The 24432-nt window shown below is 34.9% G+C and overlaps 1 long non-coding RNA gene across 1 annotated transcript in view; it reads left to right on the plus strand.

The window, feature by feature from the left end:
* LOC105471087 (uncharacterized) overlaps positions 1-24432 on the plus strand; it is a 70393-nt gene that overhangs the window by 43742 nt on the left and 2219 nt on the right. Inside the window, exon 6 of the long non-coding RNA XR_980977.2 lies at positions 8941-9017. This is a non-coding gene — a long non-coding RNA (uncharacterized lncRNA). The remainder of the gene's footprint in view (positions 1-8940; positions 9018-24432) is intronic.

Raw genomic sequence — 24432 nt, forward strand, 5'->3', positions numbered from 1 at the left:
AATAGATGATTGTCTTACAACAAAGCAAAATGGCTAATAATCGATATACAACACCATATAATAAAAACCAAAATTCATTCTTCTACCTCTTTTGCCCCCAAATCCCATCTTCAAACAAAATTATTTTTGCTTGTTCTTAGCTTTTCTCATATATATGGAAAACTTCCATATTTCTAAATAGCATCTTGATATTGTGTATTACTTTTAATAGATTAAATTATGTTGCAGTAACAAACTGACAAATCCTAATGAATTAAAACAAAAAGTCTGGGTATGTTGTCTGCAAAAAAGGTTTATTTTTTCCTTTATAATATTTTTATACCTTTTATTTCTTCCTGTTTAGACAATTTGTTTTTTAGTACAATTATGTCACACATACATTTGTCTTTTAGTGTAGTTTTATCTTTCAATAGTTAATATCGGAATATATTTATCCATTATTTTTGTACAATTTAAATATTACTGGGCGCCTTGTATATTATCTGGCAACACTATGTGGTTGTCCTGTGAGGCTTCGCCGTAGGAGTGGCCTCACAGAAAGTTTTTACAGTGGATACTGATAGAAATTCAGAGGATTCAAATGTTTTTATTTTAATTTCTTATGTTAGGATTTCTAGACAATGCAGATGGTTTAAGTTAATATGCCACAGCTACATTTGGTCTGTGCCGAGTTACTATGAGTTTTGTACTTCCCCCACCGCCCCACAAATTACCTTATTGGCACTTGGCACCCTGGCCATTTTTCCTAGATTAGTTAACAAAGTGCTATAATGTATATATGGGTATCAATTTAACGACGCTGCCTCAGCCTCCTGAGTAGCTGGGATTACAGGTGACTGTCACCACACTGGCTAATTTTTGGATTTTTAGTAGAGGTGAGGTTTCACCATGTTGGTCAGGCTGGTCTTGAACTCCCAACATCAAGTGATCCACCTGCCTTGCCCTCCCAAGTATTGGAATTACAGGCATGAGCCACTGCACCAGGCCTACTTTTATTTCATTTAATGATTTGTGTTTTATTAAGCATTTCTAAGTATTTAGTAGAAGAAAGCCACATCAATGTCAGTCTACCATATGCTCTGTTATTGTTTTTCTAAAGCTCAGTTTTCTCTTATTATTGGATATAATAATAGTGCTTCCTTTATGAAGTTGTCAAAATTAATAGGTTCATTAATGAAAAATCATTGCCTTCTACTGCCTTGAGCCTAGAAGGTAATTGATAATGAATCAGGTTTATATTCTCAAGTTTTTCTTCTATTTCGGTGTAGTTTTCTCTTTTAGTACTTTTTGCAACTTTTGGTTCTGCTCCAGAATCAACAGTTTTCTTATATTCTGGCCCCATTTTATTTAGCTCTTTTTTCAAAAATTTATCCCTGCCCTTCAGCCAGTTTTTTAAAAAAATATTTTATGGTTCATTTTTATTTTGGAGAGCAAATATGCTCTTGAATTTAAAAGACAGTACAAACTGATGCTATAGGAAATTTGCTTCCTTAGTAAATGTTTTCCCAAAGCAGATTTTATTTCTTTCTTTTATGTTTGTTATACAAATTTTCACTCAGTTGTGTGTGGATTTTATTTCTCTTACTGACTCTTGATTTTGGAATAATGTGTCTATTTGGTAAATACCTCAAAGAATAATGTCTGTATTATTTCTGGATCCAAGACCCTGTCCTTCAGGATCTTGTTAGAATGACCTTCTGCGATATTCATAGAACTTCATGTCAGTTTGATGATCTAGCAACAGCTAGAAAGAGTGTGGTTTCTCCCAGAAATGCAAATTTGTCTCTCTGTTCAAGCTTTCTTCCTAATTACTGAAACCCAATGACCAGATTTTCATAGTCAGTTTTCTGTTTGGCTTGATCTTCCTCCTAGGCCTTTATCTTTGTAACCACAAGAAAAAGCTCCACTGTGTTTATTTCTGGAATAGGTGTAGTTGTTCCTACCCATCTGTTTGGCTTACCTTCCCTACATTGCTTTGTCCTACAAATAAGGAAACATTCAATGTAAAGCCAGTCATTAGAATTTATTGGGCATCCATGAAGTACAGACGACACGATTAGGTATTAGAGGAAGAATATTGCTTGTTTTCTTTTTGCTATCATCTGTGGTTTCATTAAAGTGTTAACAAGATAAGTTGAATTCACATAAAATATTAACATAAACTACATTTATTATAGGGTCTATGACCTGTCTTATCCTATTTGCTTTTACTTTTTATCTATCTGCTCTGTTAAACTAACAGTATCAACAAAACAGGGAAGAAGGATTGACTATACCAATCACAATGCTGGGACTCTCTATTATCTTAAATCAATTCCCATGTGGGAATTTGTGATGTTTAATTTCCCAAGTAACAGTTTAGATAGAGGAATAGTATGCTCTTCTTTGACACCTCCTTATATATTTCCTGATCTTCTGTCACTTTTTCTAGACATATATTAAATCATCTCATTAAAGAAAATTAGTTCTCAAAATAATAAGAGCTATTTATGACAAACCCACAGCCAATATCATGCTGAATGGGCAAAAACTGGAAGCATTCCCCTTGAAAACTGGCACAAGACAGGGATGCCCTCTCTCACCAGTCCTATTCAACATAGTGTTGGAAGTTCTGGCCAGGGCAATCAGGCAAGAGAAAGAAATAAAGTGTATTCAATTAGGAAAAGAGGAAGTCAAATTGTTCTTGTTTGCAGATGACATGATTGTATATTTAGAAAACGCCATCATCTCAGCCCCAAATCTCCTTAAGCTGATAAGCAACTTCAGCAAAGTCTCAGGATACAAAATCAATGTGCAAAAAACACAAGCATTCTTGTACACCAATAATAGACAAACAGAGAGCCGAATCATGAATGAACTCCCATCCATAATAGCTTCAAAGAGAATAAAATACCTAGGAATCCAGCTTACAAGGCATGTGAAGGACCTCTTCAAGGAGAACTACAAACCACTGCTCAATGAAATAAAAGAGGACACAAACAAATGGAAGAACATTCCTTGCTCATGGATAGGAAGAATCAATATCATGAAAATGGCCATACTGCCCAAGGTAATTTCTAGATTCAATGCCATCCCCATTAAGCTACCAATGACTTTCTTCACAGAATTGGAAAAAACTACTTTAAAGTTCATATGGAACCAAAAAAGAGCCAGCATTGCCAAGACAATCCTAAGCCAAAAGAACAAAGCTGGAGGCATCATGCTACTAGGCTTCAAACTATACTACAAGGCTACAGTAACCAAAACAGCATGGTACTGATACCACAACAGAGCTATAAACCAATGGAACAGAACAGAGCCCTCAGAAATAATATCACACATCTACAACCATCTGATCTTTGACAAACCTGACAAAAACAAGAAATGGGGAAAGGATTCCCTATTAAATAAATGGTGCTGGGAAAACTGGCTAGCCGTAAGTAGAAAGCTGAAACTGGATCCCTTCCTTACATCTTATACAAAAATTATTTCAAGATGGATTAGAGACTTAAATGTTAGACCTAAAACCATAAAAACCCTAGAAGAAAACCTAGGCAATACCATTCAGGACATAGGCATGAGCAAGGACTTCATGTCTAAAACACCAAAAGCAATGGCAACAAAAGCCAAAATTGACAAATGGGATCTAATTAAACTAAAGAGCTTCTGCACAGCAAAAGAAACTACCATCAGAGTGAACAGGCAACGTACAGAATGGGAGAACATTTTTGCAATCTACTCATCTGACAAAGGGCTAATATCCAGAACGTACAAAGAACTCCAACAAATTTACAAGAAAAAAACAAACAACCCCATCAAAAAGTGGGCAAAGGATATGAACAGACACTTCTCAAAAGAAGACATTTATGCAGCCAACAGACACATGAAAAAATGCTCATCATCACTAGCCATCAGAGAAATGCAAATCAAAACCACAATGAGATACCATCTCACACCAGTTAGAATGGCGATCATTAAAAAGTCAGGAAATAACAGGTGCTGGAGAGGATGTGGAGAAATAGGAACACTTTTACACTGTTGGTGGGACTGTAAACTAGTTCAACCATTGTGGAAGACAGTGTGGAGATTCCTCAAGGATCTAAAACTAGAAATACCATTTGACCCAGTCATCCCATTACTGGCTATATACCCAAAGGATTATAAATCATGCTGCTATAAAGACACATGCACACGTATGTTTATTGCGGCACTATTCACAATAGCAAAGACTTGGAACCAACCCAAGTGTCCATCAATGACAGACTGTATTAAGAAAATGTGGCACATATACAGCATGGAATACTATGCAGTCATAAAAAAGGATGAGTTCATGTCCTTTGTAGGGACATGGATGAAGCTGGAAACCATCATTCTCAGCAAACTATCGCAAGAACAGAAAACCAAACACTGCATGTTCTCACTCATAGGTGGTAATTGAACAATGAGAGCACTTGGACACAGGAAGGGGAACATCACACACTGTGGCCTGTCATGGAGTGGGGGGAGGGGAGAGGGATAGCATTAGGAGATATACCTAATGTAAATGACGACTTAATGGGTGCAGCACACCCACATGGCACATGTGTACATATGTAACAAACCTGCATGTTGTGCACATGTACCCTAAAACATAAAGTATAACAATAAAAAAAAGAGATTGTCTTCTCAAATGATTGATTTCTTTTACAAATAGAGCAAATTAAGTGCTGCATTATAATACAGAGTAACTCAAAACTGAAGTGGTTAGACTCTAGACTAATCATGTCCCCATTTTTAAGGTCAAGAAATTTGGAAATCTTTGGATTTTGGATTTATGGGAAGAGGTGCCTAAACTGAGATACATACCAGGCATTCTTCACAGTCTGAAAAATAAATTTGCATAGATATGTAACATTATGTTATTTTTTATAATGCAAAAATTTATATTAAAAATAAATGAATTTATAAAAAAGGTTAGTTCAATTATTCAAAATTTTAAAATTACATTTAGACCAATTCAATGTCTGAATTATATCAGTTGTATTTCACCATTCTGATTCATGCTAAATAAAAATAATATTATTAACTGGAGAGCTATGGAACTAGAAATATAGAAAAATTTCACTTCAGTTCATTTATATTTTCTTCAATGAAATTCCTTTAAAAATATGTTAGTGTCAATGCAGGATATCAAAGTTTATAGATTTGGAATATACAGGATATGACAAGAAGAGAAATTCCCATCCATAATTCTTCAAAACAGTAGTTATCATCTTTGCAGAGCCATTTCATCAATTTTCTGTGAACAAGTATGCATTTATATTTTTGCAAAACATTAGAACATTATATAATATTTTCATATAAACAGCTACTTACACTAATAAGTACCACAAATATTCTTCCATGTCGTTAGGTATTCCTTTATGACCTTACTTTAAATGGATGCATTGTCTTTCATTGAACCGATTTTATACTGAGGATATTTTAGGTTCTTTCCATATTTTCTTCATTTTAAACATAACTTCCATGGACATTGTTTTTTAAACACGGTTGTAATTCTTTTGGGTAAGTTTCTCAAAGTGGAATTCCTGGGTGAAAGGGGTCGCACCTTGCATAAGACTTGTGCCACAGCACATAACTGCTTCATTTCCCTACTGCAAGGGTGCAGCAACCTCTACTCCCTCTAGCAGCCTCCTGCTAATTTTTAAATGTACGTTGTAAGATTTTTAATATAGAAAATAGTGTCGGTGAATTTAGATTTGTTATTTATTAAAAAGTCACAAGGAGTATCTGGGCTATATATGAAGAACTTCCTCTTTTCTGATTAAATTATCAGTCCTACTAAGAATGGCATAAGAGTGATTACTTCTTATTTTATCTTTTTCTTTTCATATTTCACAGTACTTTCATTCAGAAGATATGCAGAAGAATATGATATTGTCCCTTCCCTTACAAGCTCATTCAGTAGAATAAATGTACACATACAATGTGTTGGAAATTTATATCAATATTTGATTAGTGTCTAATTTGTTTTTATATGAACCCTGAATACTAAAAGACTCCTATGGCCTAGAGCGAATTAACAAAGGCAGAGGGGTCATACAATGGAGTTTAATTGGACCTTTAAGGCTAAATTGATTTAAATGGACTAGATGGAGGTAGGCCAGAAGCTGAGTTCTGCATGAGCAAAGCTTCAAATATGGGAAGTGGACAGGGAGTGTTCAGGGTATAATAAGGAAAGGAGCGAACAATCTCAGATTTCCTGCTATGTTCTGATGTCTACGCCAGGCACTTTATTCCAAACAACTCTATTGGTATTATTATTCCCATTTCACTGTTATCTCAGGGAGGTTCAAATACTTTCTTGCCCAAGCATATCTGCATATGACTCACAAAGGGTTATTCACTCAAATACACGGTTTGCCTTAACTTCAGTCTAATTCAACATGAAGTATCAGCTGTGGCCTTAGGGATTTTTTGGGTTCTCTGGAGCAGTCAGTGCTTCTTGTATCACAACTACTTGCTCATTCTAAGTCTGGCATTCAGACATCGGAATGGTCAAATGTTAGGGAATCATAAATTGGTGCTGTAGTGCTGAAGTGACACATGTCTCTATAGAACTAGTAGGTATCAACAAGGTGCTTTATTTGAGTCAAATTTATAGTTCCAACAAAACTAGAAAGTCGGCACTTGATTTGGCCAGTGGCATAGTAAGCACTGACACAATCATACCTCCCAACATTAGGAAAAAGTGAGGTAGAGAGAGAGTAAGCAGTTGGCTGGACTTCAGGCAACAGGGCGAGTCCAGATCAGTTGTCTTCATTGCAGTAAGAGCCAGAACATTTTCTCCTGGTTAAACTGCTAAGTGAAGGGTATATTGTCCTAGTCATTAATCATGGCCAAGCCCTTGTGTGTAGAAACAAGCTATGTTACTAATGATGCCAGAATTACAAAACTATTTTCTAATATAAGCCATGATTCCAACCTGGTATATTGATGGTAATGCCATACTTTCTGCCCACACCCACTGTGCTTGCCTTGAGTACACCAGCCTGAACTCCATAAAGGTTTTTGTTTGAATTAAGGGAGATAATGTTGGAAAGTTAAGGTAGGGTGAAATTATAGAGCCCTTAAAATGTTGAATTGGAATTTTACAGACCTGTCTCTTCTTGTTGAGAGACTTCTGGTTTAATCTCACACTGTGCTATTTTCTAGCTTGCTTGATCATTAGAATCACAGAGGGTGCTTGTTAAATGGATTTCCTGGCTCCACTCTGAAAATTCTGATTCTGGGACTCTGGGGCAGAACTGGGCAATCTGAATCTTTTTTTTTTTTTTTTTTTTTGAGATGGAGTCTTGCTCTGTCGCCAGTTTGGAGTGCAGTGGTGCAATCTCGGCTCACTGCAACCTCTGCCTCCTGGGTTCAAGTCATTCTCCTGCCTGAGCCTCCCGAGTAGCTGGGACTACAGGTGCATGCCACCACACCAGATTTTTGTATTTTTAGTAGATATGGGATTTCACCATGTTGGCGAGGATGATCTCAATCTCTTGACCTCATGATCCACCCTTCTCAACCTCCCAAAGTGCTGGGATTACAGGCATGAGCCACTGCACCCAGGCTGAATCTGTAACATAAGCTTCAAGTAAATTTTTAGAGAGAGTGTTTGAGAAGCTCAACACCCCTGCTAGTGTGGATATATACTCCGTCTTCAATTCAGATAGGATACCATGTCTTGAGCAGTTTCTGTGAGGAAGGTGCTATGAGAGAAAAAGAGGAATACAGTTGGGTTCCTGCCTTCAAGAAGCTTCCTTTGGTAGTTGAAAGATATCTCTAGTCTCTTTCTGAACTACATGTAATAACCTAGTCATCTTTTTAAGAGAAAATCTCATTATGATTTGATTTTCTGGCTTTACAAAGAAATACATTTAAAAGTACTGATTACTGTGCACTTGGTTAAAAACAGATTTAAGGGGTCCCTTTCTTCGCTTTGTGTGTTTTCCATATTTCATCTGAATTTTAATTGTTCTAAATATAAAATTATTTATATTAAACACATAATCATAATATTTATGCTTCTATGGTAGTTATGGATTAGAGTTATATAATTCTCTGAATTATGAGAGACAGGCCAGAAAAAACAATTCTGTTGCTTATCTATTTGAATAAGTCATCTGATGCTTAAAACCTTATTTTGAAGGTATTGTAGAAAGCAAGGAATATTTTAATTTTAAATTCAGAATCTTGGCATCATAGCTCTTTTTTTCCTTAATTACACAGAAAATATATGGCCCTCAAACCTCTGTATTTCACTGCTAGTCCAGCTCTGTAAATGTGTCATAGTCTAGGGTTTCCACAGAGAGTATTCCTTGGGGCCATTTCCACCAAACTAAAACGGTGCCCAAATGGGATACAAATCACCAGTGAGATTGTGCCTACATGTGCAAAGTTAATTGAAAAATTGTGATATGAATACCCAGGCCCCAAACATCTTTGCTTGAAATATTCTGATATTTGAGGTGATAAACACGTACTCTAGCAATCAGAACAGACTCACAAATCCTGTAATCCACTTATTTTTAAACTCATAAGCTAAAAAATCTTCATTTGCTTTAATAAAAACACACATTTTAACCTGAAGTATCCAGATAATTTTCTTACTCTTTCATTTCATTTTGCTTAAGGTCCTGGCCCCATTTTAACATCTGACATCAACAGCTTTTCTTGGGCATCTGCGGTCTGAATTGGTAACACTGTTTTTTCTATCTTGAGAAACTGTGAAGCTTAGATTGGACTCGACTGAATATAGTGTGTCATGTGATTCAGATCCCTGGGTGTTAAGCATCCTACCTTTGAAACTTGTTATGTTCTCAGCATTCACCTTCACTCTCCTGATTTGAGCACCTTCCAGTTTATTCTTCACTATTGGCTTTTCTGTTCAATTTAGTTTAGTCTAATGTTCTTCTGATTTTTTTCCTTCTAAAGGACAAGAACTAATGCTCTAATTTAGAGGACTCAAGTGCCATTTTTGCCCATTCTTCGTCAGAGATTGCACTATTCAGGTACTTTGCTTTTTTTAGATGAATGCCCTAATTTGTTCCTGTTATACAGTGGAGAAATCTTAGTTCTATATTAAAAAGGTCTCATCACCAGCCTCAGACACCTTGGAATATGGAATACAAAGAAACTGCCATTGAATGAATAAAAAGGTTTCCCACTTTAGGGAAGAAAGCCCATAAAATGGAAGGTCAAAATTAGCTTTTTTTGAATAGATAATCAAGGAGAACCTCCAAAGGTAACCCAAGTCATATCTGTGTTCCAAAGATGGTTGAACTTGAAATCACAATTTACTAAGTTTTGCAAATAATGACAGGAAGGAGTATTTGAGAAACAAAAGGTATTGATAAATAAATGTAGTCAATGTTTAAGTTAACCTTTGTAAACAGATAAGCAAAACAATTCAGAAGTTTACAAGTCATATTTTAAATTATTAAAACCTATTTTCTTTGTACTGAACTTAGCATTAGAATGAAATAACTTTTTGTTTAGTATTAGACCGTATTTCACTAAGACCAAATTCAAATGATACTTTATGTTTTACCTAATACTTTCTTTGTTTCCATTAATATTTAATGAAACAAACCTAAGCTTTGGTAGCTAAGAAAATTTAGGGATTTTCTCAGTAATTTCCAGTCTTAAAGGCAGATTACTGAGTGGTGATGAAGGATCATTTATAGTCATAGCAGGGAAAAACAATAGCAGAATAAAAAATTACTAATTTGTTTAAAATATGTTTAGAAGATGTGAGCTATTAAAATCAGGTTTCTAATATTTATCAGAGTTTATTTTCCCCTTTTTATTTTTAATTGGAACATATTTGACATAAAGCAAAACACACAGATCTTAAGTGTACAATATGATAAGTTTTGGCAGTGCAGCCACCTATGTTAGCCACTTCTCTATCAAAGTACAGAATACTTTTATAAGCTAAGGAAATTCTTATGTCTCCTTCCAAGTTGATCCCCCTCCCCAACCCAAAGGGGCAATCACTGTTTTGATTTTATTACCACAGTTTAGTTTGCTGTCCTAAAATTTTATATAAATGTAATTATGTGGTACATACTCTTTTGTTTCTGGTTTCATCCATGTTGTTGTAAATATCAGCTTGTACATTTTTATGGTTGAGTAATAGTTGTTTGAATATGCCACAATTTGTGAATAGGCAGTTTACAAAAAGATTTTGGCTTTTATGAATAGAGCTGCTATGATAACTGTTGTATCTGTCTTATCCGTGGATATTAGCTCTATTTCTTTTGGGTACATAGCTAGGAGTGAAACTGCTGGACCAAACTTTTATTTACTCTTCAACTTAATAAGAAATTTCCGTACGGTTTTCTAATGTAGTTGTACCATGTTTCATGTTTACTAACAAGACATAAAATTTCAATTTCCTCTTCATCCTTGCCAAAATTTAAGGTTACCAATATTTTGATAGCTATTCTTTTGAGTAGATAGGGACATCTTACTGAATTTAATTTGCATTTCCCTGCTGCCCAATAATGTTCAAGAATTATTAACTGCTTACTGCATATTTGTGAATCTCCCTTTGTAAAGTTTCAGTTTCAGGTCTTTTATCAATTTTTTTTAATTTGCTTTTTTTGTTGTTAATTATTATTAAGTTGTAGACATTCTTTATATATTCTAGATGAGGGTTCATTTTTTTTTTTTTTTTTTTAATTGAGATGGAGTCTCGCTCTGTTGCCAGGCTGAAGTGCAGTGGGACAATCTCAGGTCACTGCAACCTCTGCCTCCCGGGTTCAAGCAATTCTCCTGCCTCAGCCTCCCGAGTAGATGGGTGGCAGCTCACAGCATGCCACCACACCTGGTGAATTTTTGTATTTTTAATAGAGACGGGATTTCACCATGTTGACCAAGATGGTCTCGATCTCTTGACCTTGTGATCCACCTGCCTTGTCCTCCCAAAGTGTTGGGATTACAGGTGTGAGCCACCGTGCCCAACCTAGATAAGGATTCTTTCACAAATAAATGTTTTACAAATACTTTACCCAATCTGTGACTTGCCATTCATTTTGGTAATGGTTTATTTTAATGAGCAGATTTTTTTAATTTTGGCGAAACCCATGTCATCAATTATTTACTTTTAGGGATAATGTGTTTTCTGTGCTTGGTATAAAAACATTCATTGCATATTCCAGGTCATAAAAATATTTTCCTTTTTTCCCCAGAGGTATTAAATTTTAGTTTTAATACTTATATCTATAATTTCTATTACATCAAATTTATAAATGGTGTGAGTTGGGGTCCTACCACTTTTTCCCAGCACTATTTGTTGGAAAACTTCTTTTTTTATTATTAAATTGCTTTGAAACAGATGTCTCAAGTCAAAAGCATGTATATTTCTAGAGTTTTGATTTAGTTCCTTTTATCTGTTTGTCTATCCTTAGGCCAACACCACAATTATTTGGTTTTTAGAGCTTTGTTTTAAGAGCATTAAAATCACATTTTGTAAGTCCTCTAATTTGTTCTTCTTTTTCAAGATTGATTATTTTCCTTTTACATCCTTTGCATTTTCATGTAAATTTTAGAAACAACTTGTCAATTATGTAAAAATAGCTGCTGGGATGCTGATTGTGATGGTAACATATCTGAAGATCAGTTGGGGAAAGAATTGCCTTTATAACAATACCAATATTTCCATTTATGGCATATTTCTTTGTTTTAGTCTTTATTTTTTTAGCATAGTTTTTATAAGCGTAATAGTGAAGTCTTGTACAACTTTCACTGAATTTATTGTTAAGGGTATGTGTGTATAGATTTGCTTTTAATTATTCAAAATGACATTTTAAACATTATATTTTCCAATTCTTACTAACACACAGAATTAGAATTTACTTTTAAAATACTGACATCGATGATGTATTAAATTAATTAGTTCTAGTGTTTTTAATCTAAAAAATTTTTACTTAGAATTTTTATGTAAAGCAATCATATTGACTGTGAATAAAGAGAATTTTATTTCTTCCTTTCTGAACTTTATGCATTTATTGCTGGTTCTTACTTTATTACATTGTGAGATTACTCCAGTAAATTATCGAATAGATGAGAAGTTTGGGTGAGCATCTTAGCCTTTTCTCAATCTTAGGAGGAACTCGTTCAATATTTCACCACTAAGTGTGGTGCTAACTGCAGACTTTTTATTTTTTTTTTTTGGTCGGAGAGGGGAGCGGTTTCACTCTTGTTGCCCAGGCTGAAGTGCAATGGTGCAATCTCGGCTCATTACAATGGCACAATCTCGGCTCACTGCAACCTCCGCTTCCTGCTTCCCGGGTTCGAGCGATTCTCTTGCCTCAGCCGTCTGAGTAGCTAGGATTACAGGCATACGCCATCACACCCGGTTAATTTTGTATTTTTAAAAGACACGGCGTTTCTCCATGTTGGTCAGGCTAGTCTCGAACTGCCGACCTCAGGGGATCTGCCTGCCTCGGCCTCCCAAAGTGCTGGGATTACAGGCCTGAGGCACTGTGCCTGGCAACTATAGACTTTTCATAGATGTCTTTAGCTGACTGAGAAGTTCCCTTCTATTCCTAGCTTATTGAGAGTTTTTATCATTAAGTGTTGCATATTGTAAATCATTTTTCTGTAGCAATTGAGATAAGCATATATAGTTTTTCTTCATTCTGTTAATATAGATTATAAATTATAATCAATATAATTTATAATATGTATATTGCATTGATTTTTAAAAATATTTTTGAACGCACTTTGTACTCCTGGAATCAACCCCATTTGGTTATGTGGTGTTATCCTTTTTATATGTTGCCAAATCTTATTTGCTAATATTTTATTAAGACTTTTTGTGCCTATGTTATTTGTTCTCTAATATACTCATCAGGTTTTAGCATCAGGATGATTAGTTGTAAAATATTTTTTCCGCTTCTGTATTTTGAAAAATGTTGATGGTTTTGGTATTATTTCTTCATCAAGTGTTTGCTAGAATTCACTTGTACCTTCACATTTTCCCTGTAGAAATGCTTTAATTCCAAAAGCACTTTCTACAACAAATACAGGAACATACAGAGTTTCTATTTCTTCTTGTATCAGTTTTGGTAATTATTATTTTGATAATTTGTTTCTTTCAAATAACATATCCATTTCCTCTAATTTGTCAAATCTCTTGGAATAAATGTGTGCATAATATATTCTTATCTGTTTAATATTTGTTGTGATGGCCTCTTCACTATTTCTATAATTGATAATTTGTGTTTTATTTTTATGTTGGTTTAGCTAGGGGTTTATCAGTTTTGCTAATCACTTCAAGACAACCTATTGTTTTTACGTATTTTTCTCTCTGAACTTTGTCCACTATTTTGATATCAGCTATTACCTTTATTATTTACTTCATTTTCTTTGACTTACTGAATTTTCTTTTCTTTTCTTTTTATAGCTTCTTAAGGTGGGAAGTTTTAGTTAAAATCTTTTTTAGCCATAAAATTTTTATACAATTTCTATAATCTTTCCTTGGAATTTCTTTTTTTAAAATATTATTATTCACTTGGAAATGCCTTTTAATTTATCTTAAGAATTTTTTCTTTGATCCATGGATTATTAAGGAGGGTTTTTCTTAATTTGTAAATATTTGGGAAATTTTCAGGTGTATTTTTGCTACTAATTTCTATTTTAATCTTACTGGGTCAGAGAATATGCTCTGTGATTTTAATCCTTTAAAAATATTGTGACTTGTTTTATGGTCCAACTTATGGTCTATTTATGTTGGTGAATTATTTATGCAGACTTGAAAAGAGTGGGCATTATGTATTAATAGATGCTATTCTCCACAACTATTAGGTCAAATTGATTCATAATGTTTTTCAAGTATTATATTCTTACTAACTTTTTGTCTACTTAGTCTATCAATTAATGAGGGCAGAATTAAAGTCTCTAACTATAATTGTATATTTATATGTTTTTCTCTTCAGTTTTTTGGGTTTTTTTCTCCGTGTATTTTCATGCTCTTTTAGTAGTGTTATTAGAATGTTTTTGCTTTTATGGTGAACATATTCTTTTATGATTATGAAAAATCCCTTTTACTCTTGGTAATATTTTATGTCTTGAAGTGTATTTGCCTAATATTAGCATAGCTTCTCCTGCTTTCTTATGCTTATAGACTATATGGTATATCTTCTTCTTTTCTTTGATTTTCATTATCTCTGTATTTATTTATTTAAGGTACTTATAAACAGAATATGTTTGGGTTCCTTTTAAAAACTGCTGTGACAGTTTCTGACTCATAATTGGTTTCATACATTGACTATAATTTTACTGTGTATCTACTGAAGTTTTAGTATAGTTAGGTTTCAGCCTACTATCTTGTACCAGTTTTCTCTTTGTCCTGTTTGCTCATTGTTACCTTCTCTTCCCCTCTCCTGGCTTTCTGGCTGCTTTTAATTACTTCTTTTTATTCTCTGAATTGGCTTTTTAATTTAACTTTTTGAATTTTTATTTTTACCAGCTCCTTTGAGGGATCCAAATATGCACACTTAACTTATCAAATACTACCCTGAATATGACATCATTCTATGCATTAAAAACTTATGATATCATAGTTTCATTTACTTGACTTCTGTCCTCTGTATTGTTGTCGGTGTACATTTACTTCTACATATCCTATAAATCCCATAACATACGACTTTTATTTTTTGTTTTGAATTATCTATTATTTTGTAAAGAAACAACAAAACGAGGAAAAGCATCTTACATTTGCCACATTTTAATCATTCTGCATTCTTCATCTCATTGCTGCATTTTTCTTCAAACTGAAAAACTTCCCTTATTATTTTTTGTGTGCAGTTCTGCTCTGTTTGTGACAAATTTTCCCAGCTTGTGTTTATCTGAAGATGCCTTAATTTGATTTTGTTTTTTAAAGGTATTTTAACCTTTAATTCTTAGATACAGAATTCGAGGTTGAGAGATTTTTTTCCTCCCAGCACTGTAAGCATTTATTCCATTGTCTTTGACTCACATTGTTTCTGATAAGAAGTCAAATGTTATTGTTGGTCTCCTGTTTATAGTGCATTCTTTTTCTCAAGCTGTGTGTTGAACACATCCTTTTACCATTGGAAAATGACTTCTTTAGCATCATGAAGTCCCCTTTCCTTAGGCCATATCTATGGTTTTTATAAAATTAATTATTATTTGCCTGGATTTAGTTATTTTATAGTCATTATTCTTATGGCTCATTAAATTTTTTTGACTTGTGGGTTCAAGATTTTTTAGTATTTGGACAATTTTAGCCATTTTAATTTTTTTGACATTAATCTCTTTATTCTCTCTTTCTGAGATTTCAGTTACTTATGTGTTGGACTATTTTATGTTGTTTCACAGGTCCAATATAGTTATGGATGTATCTGTTATTCCTTGGTAGATGTATTAGTCTGTTCTCACGCTGCTAATAAAGATATACTCAAGACTGGGTAATTTATAATGCAAAGAGGTTTAGTTAACTCACAGTTCCACATGGCTGGGGAGGCCTCCCAATCATGGTGGAAGGTGAATGAAGAGCAAAGTCATGTCTTACATGACAGCAGGCAAGATAATTTGTGAAGGGGAGCTCCCCTTTATAAAACCATCAGATCTCGTGAGACTTATTCATTTATAAGAAAAGCAAGGGAAAGACCTACCTCCGTAATTCAATTACCTCTCACAGGGGTCTCTCCCATGACACGTGGGAATTACGGGAGCTATAATTCAAGATGAGATTTGGGTGGGGACACAGCCAAACCATATCAGTGTATTTTTGGTTGGTTTTTGCTTTATGTATTTTGAATCTATATTAACAGAAACACAACATATTAGGATTTTGCTATCATCATGCTCTGCTACATTACTTGGTTTTCAAATCACCACTCTAGCTAAAGCCAAAACCTTGATTTAACTGTGAATAGTTTTACTAGGTTCCAGATTTTATTTTCTCCTATAGTAACGTAGAAACATGTGACCAGTAACCACAGCTATGTTGATCACTGTCCACTCAAAAACATCAAAGACCCATTTGATGTTATGTATTACTGTTTGTCACTCAATTCCATCTCCTACTGTGCCCAACTTACTGGTAAAAAAAACCCTGAAATATTACAGTTGCCTAATTCAAGCTGTATACTCTTAGGTTTTTTTGGTCAGTATATATTACAATCCTAACCACTTCCTTTGTGATACTGTGGAATGAGTATCAAACGGGAATAGTTCTTCCTAGCTCCCATTCAATATGGTCTCAGTTTTGTCATTGTCTGTATTGCTAAGTTTCCTCATAAATATGTGTCTGAGGTATGAGAATATCTCTTTTTATTCAGCTTGACACCAAGTATTTTCCCAAGAGATATTTGTTATTGACTGAATTAACAAATTAATTAACTCAGAATTTATCAATTTTTTTTTCTGTGTAAGGAGTTATTGGTGACCAAAAGATGACTGTGTTTTTAAGTGACTGGCCATTCACCTGGAGCTAATCTTTCTGCCTTGTATTCCATGCAGACTATTTACTAGGAAGCCTGAGATAAGTAAGTGGTTAGGAAACTCAGAAATATTAACAACCTTAATGAACCTGCACAAATGTGACTGATCCTTTGGATTAGATAGGAATCAAATGTCAGGTGTAGAATTTCAGTGGAAAAGATACAACAGAAATGCTGCTTGTTCTAGATTACTCTATCTTGGCTTACATAAGTTAATAAATATTTTCATGGTAATAAACTAGCTTCTTCAATTTCATGAACCAGTTCTCACTGTTCTTTGTCAAGCTTAAAAATATTATCTGCTATATAAAGACATTTCCATCCCTCTTCCACCAAGAGAATTCTCTTAGTTGATGATAGTTGATTCTTTCTGGTTCACTTTCACCACGAAAGTCCTTGATTGACTAGAACTGGTTAAACATCACAATTTATCTTTATCTGTAACATCTGATCAAGGCTTAATGGTAGTGTATTTCAGGTCAAATAAAGTATTTTCACGATAATTTATATGGAACAGTTTAGCCCAATCCACTGGAAAATGGTAGCAAGTATTCAGGATATGTAAAGTACCTCTTCCTTCCTCCAAAGTAGGCTTTAACTCCCAAGTCAGCACAACTTGGACTGTACCTCGTGGTTGTGTGGTGAAATCAAGAGATCTGCTGTGTTGCACTGTGAAATAGCTTAAAAACATACAAACATTTCAAAAGTCAAATTATTGGGATTATTGATCGAATTCAATAAATAACACAAAATATATGTTTATGTTTACTGAGGATCAGCAGATTGTTTTCTAGATCTTATAATGAGTCACTCATATTTTAGAAAAATATTTAGAGCAAAATGATTATGAATTAAAAAAAGAAAGAAAACACTGTTTCTTCTGGTATTGTGAATGATACCTAGTCTATTTCCATCCTGAAAGTAATTAATTAGAAAGTCAAAATTAGGACAGTTGTTTGCAGTCATTAAATAATGCAGTCATTAAATAATGCTCTATTGAATTTTTCTTGCCAACGAGGAAAGAAATTCTTATAACTTATTATAACTTCCACATATGTTAATTGGTCATTAAACAATGACCAATTAAACAATGACCAATTAACAAAGAAGGGCTCGAACTTAAAACAGTGCAAATTGATTCAAAGTAAAAAATCTCCTGATATTACATACATCTAGAACCACTGTTAGGTACACGATTCATTTAAAATTTTAATTTTATCAAAGTGAAAATTTTTTCTACTCGTGCAGAGTTTTAACTTTAGAGATAACCTTTAGATTAACTTGGGGAGTATTGTTTTTCCAAAAATATCATTTGTAAAAGGATCATAATACAAAAATTGTTAGTCTTATATACTAATAACATAACAATGTTGAGTAGCCTATACAACCAATATAAAACAAATTTAGACTAAATGATACTCTAAGTTGTGATCACTTTGTCAAGATCTTTTTTTTTTTTTTTTTTTTTTTGAGACGGAGTCTCGCTCTGTCGCCCAGGCTGGAGTGCAGTGGCCGGATCTCAGCTCACTGCAAGCTCCGCCTCCCGGGTTTACGCCATTCTCCTGCCTCAGCCTCCCGAGTAGCTGGGACTACAGGCGCCCGCCACCTCGCCCGGCTAGTTTTTTGTATTTTTTAGTAGAGACGGGGTTTCACCGTGTTAGCCAGGATGGTCTCGATCTCCTGACCTCGTGATCCGCCCATCTCGGCCTCCCAAAGTGCTGGGATTACAAGCTTGAACCACCGCGCCCGGCCTGTCAAGATCATTTAATCAAAATTTCTCTACTATGTGACTATGAAGGTTTGCCTAGAAAACTTCAGCAACAGGCACCTTGGAATCTGATGTGATATAAGCAACTTTATTAGCTTTGTCTGTTCATGTTCCCATCTATAAAAATGTGGATTTGTAATAGTACACAGGTATACAAATAAAATCATTAAAATAGATTTTAGAGGCTGTAACTTATTCACTGCACTACCTCATAATGCCTGACATAATAGGTACTCAATAAGTACTTGTGGAGTGAATATATAAAAATCTGACTTTTCTATTAATATTCAGAGCTTAATCATTACTTGTTACTTATGAAGTAGCAATTGGCATTATTATTATGTTGTTAATGCTATTTTGTTAGGCTTGTTTAATCCAGCTTTTCACAGGGAGTAAAAATCGTTTGAGGATTTGTTCAGTACCCTGCAGACATGTATGGTTCAACTTGCAAGGTGAGGCTTTAGAGGGTTGAGGAAGAAAGAGATGTGCTTTTCTCCAGCTTTCTGAACAGGTCCTTTCCATCACCCCCAAAAGAAACTCTGCACCTATTAACAGTCACTCCTAACTCCACTCTCCCTGATCCCCTGGCAATTATCTATGCTCAGTCTCTGTGAATGTACCTACTATGGATATTTTATTTACATAGAATGATATGTACATACAATCAATTATTACGTGGCCTTTTATGCCTGACTTTTTTCACTAAGCTTTCAAGTTTCATCCATATCGTGCCATGTATGAGTACTTCATTCCTTTACTGAATAATATTATATTTCGTGAGTATATCTTCGTTAAAGTTTATGTCCTTATCCTTGTTTTTCCCTATCACATTATCGTTTACTTTTTAAAAATTGAGATCAAATTAATTGAACTTGAAATTGATCTTTTAACCATTTTAAAGTGTAAAATTCTGTGGTTTTTAGTATATTTCCAATGCTGTGCAACCATCACTGCTATCTCTATAGATTTTTCTAGTCTGGATATTTCATATAAATAAAATCATACAATATGCGATCTTTGTGTCTGGCTTCCTCCAGTTAGCATCATATTTTTGACATTCATCCATGTTGTATGCATTGATGTAGAGATTTTGAAATATGTTGTGAGAATATGATCCTAAGAAAATTTGAATGAAGAAGATGGCAGTGTGACTATGAAACTAATGTGAGACATATGAACAATGTTAACTCATATTGAGGACAAACAAGAAAATATAATTTCAATATCACAAGAGTAATTGCTACTAAATTCTGTGTTGGTCAGATAAGATCTTGGATAATGTGAACAGTTCTGGACACTGGTTAAAAGAAGTTCATTGATAACTGCAGGTTATTTAACATTACAACACTGATGAGGGATACCACCAAGTAGAAGGAATGAGAGAAACCAGAAATGTGTAGCTTGCAGAAAAGCCTTAGGGGGACATATGGTAGTTCCTTTTAAGTGTCTAAAAGATTGACATTTCTTCCAGGGAGTAGATTTTCTTTTGGCTCTAGAGGAAGGAATTCAGATCAGACGGTGAGAGTCAGGAAAACAAAACTTTTGACTCAATAATAAATATTTGAGATTTAGACATGCCTAAAACTGGATGAGCTAAGGAGGTTGGGTTGGGACAGATGAGTGGGAGGGATGATTTCCCTGGTTCCTTGTAACTCCTTCATACCAGTCCCATGATATTCACTTACGCTGTGGCAGTCGACCTCTGGGCAAGGCTTATTGAGGCCTTATTTGAAAAGAAGAGGACTGGCTTGTCTAACTCCATACTTGTCTTTAGTATCTTTGATTTCTGTTTGCAACAGATTATTTGTGCCTTGGAAAGGTAACTCTTGTGTCCTGAGAAGGTCTACACTTTCCTTGAGGTACTTAGTTTATCACATTTTGTTTATCATGTCTCTGGTCCACATCTGCCCTCAGAAAAGCCTCTGCTATCAGTCAATAGTATGAAACAGCATCATTTTTTCCCCCTTAGGGTTATTTTCATTTTGACTCTTGTTGTAGAATAAAAGGCTTTATTTCCTGGTAAGGGAATTCAGGCACCATGTAGAGATAACAGCTTTATTGGAACCATTTGAATAACCATCTTTCATATGCTTAAGATTAGGGAGATGCCTAATCTCCCTATGTTCCTTTTCTGGTCACCATATAGAATGCAGAAATATTACTTTACATTTCACCTAAATAGTAACAAAATAAGTGAGAGGGAGAATATCTAAGTACTCCATAAAACTGTCATTTTTAGTGTATTATGGAGGAAAACTTAGCTTTATTTCTGATTAGATGCCAGATTTAAAAAATGTTATTTCAGGAGACTTACTTCTCCATCCTTCCTAGTGAGTATATCTACTACAAACTATTTTTATACCATTTTGTAGAGAAATAGAGGAAAATGTTTACAATATAAAATTAGGTGGAAAAGCTATATACCAATTTGTAAATTATTTTGTATGTTTTCAAAGAAACAAAAAAGGGAAACAAAAAAAGCCGTTAGCAGTAGACAATATTAAGAAGTAGGATAATATTTGATATTTGTCTTCTTATTTTAAAAAATTCTCTATAATGTTTGTGTATTATTTTCATAGTTAGAAAAAGAATCCTTGAAAAGGACAAGCTATATATTCTCACTCTGGTACTATATTTGAACACCGTATGTTTCCTTCCTTTCCTCTACTACTTTGCCATGAAGATTTTCCATCTCCCCCTTCTCTCCAGCCCTTCTATCCTAACTTGTATCTTTGCATTTGTGCAAAGTCTCACGTTCACTTACGTATTTATGAATGAAGTTCACGTTGCACATGTGGACACTCTTCCAGATACACTATGAGGCCCATCAGTGGAATACACTGGATGTGGAAATCCTTTGTCACAAAAATGTCTTCCAATGTTACTGGATAAATAATCTAAGTAATGAACTTACCTCGCCTTTCTCTCCATGGGTCATGGAGGTGTGGGCATGGGTAGGGCCATGGACATGGTGCAGAGGAGGGATCTGAGAGGCAATCCGGTGAGCAAGGAGGAGCCCTGTTTGGCTGGCATGAGGTCTGTATGGTTTGTCTGGTGATGAGACCAGTGTATGACTATGGGCAAATATTTTTTATATTTGTTTCCTCTGTTTATAATGAAAAGTCTGGATCTGGAGGTCATTTCTGGACTTAATATTTTGTGGAAGTGTGTTATGGACCTTTTTATGAGTCTATAAATATTTATCTGAGATCCCTCCAGTTAAACTACTGTAGTACTTCTATAGAACTTACTGACTTTGAGACTTAACAATCAATAAAGGATGAGGTGGACATTGAACACAATTATGGAGGCAGATTGCTCTTTAGTTGCTCTTTCACTAACTGTAAAATTCGTTTCCTTACTACTATCTGCTGCACATGGGTGTGTATGATGGAACTCATAACATGCATGTGTCATACCTGGAATGAATAGTGTTTGTCAAGTCTAAAAGAGAATACACATGAGGAGGACTGCTTGAGTTCACAGAGTAACTGCTGCCCTCCTTGGTGCTGACAGCTATTCAGAGTCTGGGAAGGAATACAGTTGCACTACCTGTGAAGTGCTGTAGAGAGACACTTTCCAGCTACCAGAGACAAGAAGCAGTGGCTATGGAACGATTCTTTATTAAAGTTTGATGAAAGTGAGAATTTTAATTGAAGAAGGTAGTATTCAGCCATTAGGCACATGCTAGTATCATTTCAGAGCTTTTTAAGTACCTTAATTAGGGCTCTCAACAATCTTGTCATTGGAATAAGAATACATATACTTATTTTAATTTGGGGTATCTTATGTTGACAATCCCTACTAATTTAATGTTGTTGATAAATTTCCCTAAGAATTCGAATTTTAAAAATCTACTTCTATGATCCAATATTTTTGGGGATTGTTTTTGCACTGTTCTAATTATTTTATACGCATTGATTCATTGAGTTCTTGTAACAACCAGCTAGGTAATATTATTGTCATCACTTAGCAGTAGAGGGACTTGAAGAAGTTTAGAGGAAGTAAAGTATAACTTACCTAAAGTCTTGCAGAGGAGAACACTGAATACCTATTCAAAGACCTCCGAGTCCAGAGCCTGAGTAACCCACTAACATCTGTCTCTCTCCCTGACTTTTGTCTATGTGGTATTCTTATGTCAAGTATTCAATTGCATTGATTATTGCAGAGGCTCACTCACGGTGCAACATTCTGAGTCCTCACCTGATTTCTGTGCAGCTGTGGCTATAAAGTGCCATTGCTAGCATTACTGGTTGGGCCTGCATCACTGAGTGTCCCTGCTCTGCTTGCCTTCTCCAAGGCAAAAGAAAGCTTCAATCCATAGGTAGGTATACAAAGACGTACAGGGAAGATGATGCCACTGGGGGCAACCCTAAGCCAAGGGTGAGGAAGTCAGCGGATGAATTCCTTAGCCTCCCCAGCTTCTGGCAGGGCAATTCTCAAACATGCTAGTCATGGTTTCTGTGGAGGCTCCCGGTAGAATCGAGCCCTATTCATCCACATTGCTAGGCAGCTCATTAATGGTACCATTCGCTGCCTTTTATCCTTTCTCTGCTGCTCTCTCCCCACTTTCTCACTCTTTCCTTCCTAGGGATTTTTCTCAAGTAAACGACCTGTATCCATGCTCTTGTCTCAGGCTGTGCTTTCCGAGGAACGTAAACTAAGACAGTGTTATTATGTTTTATGGGTGCCTGGTTGTACATTCATGTAGTATATATTCTAAGTTATAATATAATCCCTCTCTACTATTTCCACGTAGTTATGAAGACCTATCAATTTTTTCTTCAAAATGTCAATTTTCTATTCCCACAACCCACCTTGCAGTCCAAGCCTTTATCATATTTTCCCTGAGGTATTTTTTTAGGTTTCTAGTTAGCATATGTTCTTCTATCATCTAAGACTTCCTGCATACTGATGCCCCATAAATTTTCCTCTAGTGTTGGTTTCATCTGTCACTCCCCTGCTCAAAAACCTACAATTACTCTGAACAATTTATCACATCAAGTCTAAATCCCTCTCTACAAGTTAAGTTGCACTTTCTTTACAAAATTCTCCAACCCTGATAAGCTCTATTGATTTTTCATGTCTCTGAATTCTTATAACACCTGTAATTTTGCCACAGAATTTAACAGATATTTATTACCTTGTATTATTCACATATTTTTATGTGTTATCTTTGCCCACTGAACTACAGGCTCCTTGATGTCATAAACTGTAACGTGGTTAATTTGCATTTTCTATAATCTAGCACAGTTCTAGGCACAAAAGTACAAGTCAGTACTTTTCAACTAGATAATTATTCATTTTTAGAGACTACAGAAGGGGAAAATTTGTTACTGATTTCGCACATATATTTTCTAAAAAAGACAAAATCTGGAAGGCATATTGATTTGCTCAAATTCTCAAAGTAAGCAACAAATAAATGTCAGTTCTTTTAACTTTTAATTATGGAATGTGATTTTTACAATTCTAAGCAGCAAAAGTCAGCTTCAAAACAGAGCAAGATTTGCATGTGTTCTTAAACTTAGAGCATTGTTAAATATTTGACCACGTGGCTGAGATAGAAAGAAAAATGAAGGCCTTCTTATGGACCCTCTGAGGACTTTAACACCTTGGAGGGAGTTATTTTTAGCCAAGATGTCACTATTGTTTGGCCTAGTTTTAAAGGCATCTTTCAGTAAGATAGTGGAACCCCATCTTGATTAATATAAAAGGCTCTGGAGAAGGAATGATTTCATATTCCTAAATATCTTCCCCAATATTCCCAAAGATACATTTTCTTTTGGTATAAGTTTTCCTCAAATTTAAGCTTTTTTAGGGGTTCATTTCTTTATGGAAGTACATAACAGAGCTTATTTCAAACCGGAAAATAATACTAAAGAGTAAAAGATTCTAGAACTCACCGTACTTAATATCCTAATTTAATGTAGTGAAAGTAGGGGTGTGTGTGTGTGTGTGTGTGTGTGTGTGTGTGTGTGTGTGTTTTCATAGGGCAGATGGGAAAATATTTTGATAACGTATACAAAACTTGAAACCAAAAGCTCCATTTGATTCCCTTGGGAGTCTGTCCAGGTGTTTTTCCAGGCTAGATTTTTATAATTACTGAAGCATGCTCCATTGCAGAGGTCCTAATAGAAGCATCTAAATCTTACTGTGCAACCTCAGGGAACAAAGATATTC

This window comes from Macaca nemestrina, chromosome 6, assembly GCF_043159975.1.
Source record: "Macaca nemestrina isolate mMacNem1 chromosome 6, mMacNem.hap1, whole genome shotgun sequence".
Classification (NCBI taxonomy): domain Eukaryota; kingdom Metazoa; phylum Chordata; class Mammalia; order Primates; family Cercopithecidae; genus Macaca; species Macaca nemestrina.